The 4,663-nt window shown below is 35.2% G+C and overlaps 1 long non-coding RNA gene across 1 annotated transcript; it reads right to left on the reverse strand.

Moving 5' to 3' along the window:
- Window positions 1-1,074: 1,074 nt before the first annotated feature.
- On the reverse strand, window positions 1,075-2,630 carry LOC132718718 (uncharacterized). Its single transcript, XR_009624136.1, has 3 exons — window positions 2,545-2,630; window positions 1,925-2,035; window positions 1,075-1,157 (listed from the first exon to the last, which is right to left on the reverse strand). It is a non-coding gene; the product is annotated as an uncharacterized LOC132718718 (long non-coding RNA).
- Between the last annotated feature and the right edge of the window lie 2,033 nt (window positions 2,631-4,663).

The raw sequence follows: 4,663 nt of genomic DNA on the forward strand, positions 1-4,663 counted from the left end.
GCGCAGGCTGGTCTGGATCCATGCTGGTCGCAAACCCATTATGTTGGTTTTGTTATGGCGCCAGCTCATACATATATATATGTAGATAAAAACTTTACCTGGAGACATGCAACTCAAAACTGAGTATAATCCTCTATGTTGTGGACAATTGTTGTACTCGGCAAACACTGCAGCCAGAGGATTCTGGATACCAGCTGATTGTTATTGTTTACTAAAAATAAACATTTATAATATTATAAATACATGTTAGTTTAATACTAAATTATTTTTAGGCTGATTGTGTTCAAAGCTCAACACTCTCGAATCCGTTCCTGGAACCAACCAGTACTAAGCACTGAGTGTAAGGTTTCTTGCTAACAGAATCAACAGCTTGCCCCTGATGAGGTTTGAACCCGCAAGGCCAGCAATCCTTAGATTACCAGACTGGCATGTTAACCACTCTGCCACGCCATCACATGTTAATATTGAAGAATTCAAAATTGCATGGCTTAAATATTTGAAACATTTAAATTTTATTACAATCTCTTGTCTGAATCAAAATCTTAATCCAAACAGAATGTACATCTCAATAATCTATTTCATAAAAAGAATTTGGAATAAGAATGAATGCAACTTTCAATTTCTTAACATATTTAATAACTTGGAAATGTCAAAAATTTTCAGTAAAAATAAACAGAACGTCAACTTTATTGTTTAAACACAGAATTAAAAACCTTAAACAATTTGTAATACATTAGATGGAATTAAAGAGTATTGTTTTGTTGGGTTTCAGGTCGCACAAACACTGTTGAGATCATATGGCGACTTTCTAGTTTTACTGGTAAAGAAAACCTAAGGTGCCCTTAAAACCTTAATTTAGCAGACACACATTGGCACCTGAGTAGACCTACTTATATTTTGTTAGCTTAATTGATGGCTTTCTCACGTGAAAGTATCTAACATCTCTGTAGAATACTATAAAAGAAGACCACACATACATCAAAATGTAGAAAATCAGGTTTTGATACGTACTTATTGTTACTTGCGTTTAACATCGGCGACTGTGTCCTGGGCGAGGGTAACAACCTGAATCATTTACACATCTGACTGATTCTACGTGCCGCACCGTAAGCTAGACGTCTCGATAACTGTGCTGATAATGTCACCTCATCAAGATACTGACAAAAAAAGAAGAAACAATATAAAACATTCATAAATACCTTAATCAGTGTTGCAAACAGTAGGTTTTAGCAAGCTAATCCTTAGGTACAAACAAACTTTTATAGCTGTAACTGTAAATGTTTGTATCTACGGATTAGCTAGGAAAAACCCAAATATTCTTAATTCCGGAGTTAGTCTATTAAAAATTGATGTAATTAACTTATCTAAGTCCATGCGGTCATAAATATTATGCAATAAATAAAATACCTGACAAATCTGGAACTTTTTTATATTTCAACTTCAAAATCATTGACACAATAACATGTGCAATCCACAAAGCCAAAGTAATAGTGTGGACTTGGAGTTTTAGATGATAGATTATCAAAACACTAGGGACAGGCAGATGATTAAATCACTACTAAATGTCCCGGCACTGTGAGATGCAAATATCCTGAACTTTTTTGGCATTTGAACAAAAACCCAAGTCTGAACCAAAGACTGTAGGGACAACCCACAAGACTTTAAAGACTTCGCCAGATGGTGCTGTGTCGGTAGTTTACCTCCGGAATTCGGTAGTAAGCAACCATTGAATTGCGACAAGCACAGTTCAGCCCCCATATCATGGGCTCAGTACCAATGCTTAATGTTAGCTCAGGTTCTCCTGTGTATTTTGGGGAAAGACAAGGAGGTAAGGAAATGGTGGGGGGGGGGGGGGAAGCGAAAGCACAGGTAGGCAAGGAGGAGGTACTAAGTATACAATTAAAGTATCAGCACAAATCAGAACCTGTAACAATTCTTTCAGCACCAGTTTTAGTATAGTATCATCAGTCTGTTTTTGTCTCTCCACTATCTCCACAATCCACGACAAAAACTCATGTCTGTCCAGTAGTCCCTCCTGTATATACATATACACTTTCAGTAAAATATTTAAACACTTGTCGCAAACACCTGTCATCTAATGTGCTTATTTTATAGTAACATCAGCTGTTGCAATCTTCATTAGTTTTGATGCTTGATAGTAAAACAAGAGCCATGTTGCAATTTTTTAAGTTCAGAGAGAGTTCAACTATTGCTCAGTGTTTGATATTTTACTTCAGGCCATGTAGACATGTTCTAAGTTCACAAAGAAGATAATTCACTAAAATCCAAAAGCTTTAGCCAGTAACCTGCAATTATTACCCTAAAATTGTCTAAAAATATTACAACATTCACAAATTTTGCAGTTGCCATGACATTTTTTTATATCCCAATTGATCTAATTTCAGGACCCAAACATTGCCAAAAAAAAGTTGACTCAGATATGGTTCCAAAACTGTTGAAAATCAAAATAAATCGACAATTCCATCGATTGTCAAGTTTATCAACATACACACATATAATATCACATATAAATATAATACATACATCATACATATGTCTCGCCAGTCGTGAACAGTAATGCCACTGTTTGAGCGCAAGATCAAGGTCAACCTGAGATGGCGCCTGAGTTGGCCGGTCCAGAAAAACTCATCACCGGGACCGGTAGAGCTACCATGGTAATGTTCCTGGAACCCTTAACTGTTCCTTTCATAAACTTTGTAAGACCTACTAGTCCATTCTGAAAAATTAAATTAAAGAATTTTTTATTTTAAAAGATTTTTGGATGGGTTTAAGTCGCACCAACACAGTAGAGGTCATATGGCAATTTTCTAGCTTCATTGGTGGAGTGCAATATATCAGGCACACACGGGTACAGGGGTAGAACCACCATTGTTCAATCAGCTAGCTGGATTGCTTTCTTACATGAAAGAATCGAAAGACACTAGTGCAGCTCGGATCACCAGTGATGAGAGGCAAGTGGTTTGAAGACAGTATCCTTAAGTACTTTATCAAGGACGACATCCTCTTTCCAAAACCCCCCGCTAAAAAAGATTTCATGACACATTGTTAACTTTGTAAGAACTATATACCCATGTAGGTCATCTCTGAGGAATACAAATTTACTAACTCCTAGTTTATGGGGTGTAGTCAATTATGCGAAGAAAAATATTTTGGACCAACGATGGTGGGAATACCATAAACAGTTATGTTTTAAATTATAACAGTTCATAAGTGATTTAGTATGAAACAATTATACAATGAATACTATTTTTTTTGTATTCTAAAACAATTTATCATCCGTTAGATATACATGTATAACTACATGTATATATGTAATATTTGGATCATATATCTCACAATTGTCCGACAACATCCACATATAATTCTTTCATCTGTTTGTTATTACACCTGATACTAAATACCATCAACAAAATTATTAATTTTATTGTATTATAGGCCTTCATTTACAGACCAATTCACTTTTATAACTCAATTTGATCTATACTATTTACCTAGTGACTGATCAACAGTTTGTCTTTTCTTTGGTTTATTCTCCTGCATGGCGAGGTAGTGTGCCGCCGTCATCTTGATGAACCACACGGCTTTTATCATCGGAATGTTAAACTCGCAAAGGTGGTGAATATTTCACTCTTTCTTACTGTTAGAAGAAGGACGGCACTCGTTTGCTTCAGGTGAGCCCTAGAGGCTTCGATCCGAGGCCAAATCTTTAAAACCAGTTCTCTACAAGAGGTTTCTTTGTTGTTGTTACCTGGGGAACAAAATTTATTAGTAAATCAACATACAGTCAAACCAGTAAACAAAGGTCATTCAAGGGAGACCAAACATGGCCTTTTTAGACAAGTGGGCTTTATTTGGAGCTTACTTTGAAGAGGGAGACCTAACATGGCCTTTATATACAATTGGCCTTTAATTTAAGGTTACTTTGGCTTTTTAATCACTGAAGGGATTGGTCAAAAGTGGCCCTTTATTTACAGGGTGATCCTCTTATCAGAAGGTGGCCTTTAAACACAGCGTATGACTGCTATTATACGAAAATGTTTATTTATAAAAAATAAATTAGACCAGCATTTAGGACAATCAAAATGGACCAGCATTAATGTCCAAATGGAAATTTAATAACAACATTTACAGGCATTCGATAATTTTATAACTTCGAGTTTTTACAACTTTGAAAGCAGGTGCTTTTTATTATCAACTCTATAACTTGGACGTCATTGAAGGCCTTTCCCAAGACTGAAATTTTCCACTAAAAACACCATGCACGGTTCTTCCCCAAAAAATTTTGAACCTTACATTAGCTTTTTTTACCTTCCCAAAATCAACAATTTAAGCAATAGTTTTTCCCAAAATCAAGAGGCTAAGGCCTCTTCCCAATTAAGAGAAAAAACACTAGAAAGAATCACTTATAATCATTATCTTTGCTTTATTTTAATCATTTTTAAACAGTTATTTTATTCATTTTCTTCTGAAAATAAACTAAGGCAAGAGAAATATTTTCTGAAAGCTAGGAAAGAATTAATAAATCTGATTCTTGATTTCATACTTTCCTAAGTCATATACAACTAAACACAAATCTATATAAACTATAAATCTACATACCGGCCAGAAATTATCTTTCATTATCTGAGGCTTCTTTTTGCAT

Source organism: Ruditapes philippinarum, unplaced genomic scaffold, assembly GCF_026571515.1.
Source record: "Ruditapes philippinarum isolate M1 unplaced genomic scaffold, ASM2657151v2 ctg15532_1_1_1_1, whole genome shotgun sequence".
In the NCBI taxonomy this organism is placed as follows: domain Eukaryota; kingdom Metazoa; phylum Mollusca; class Bivalvia; order Venerida; family Veneridae; genus Ruditapes; species Ruditapes philippinarum.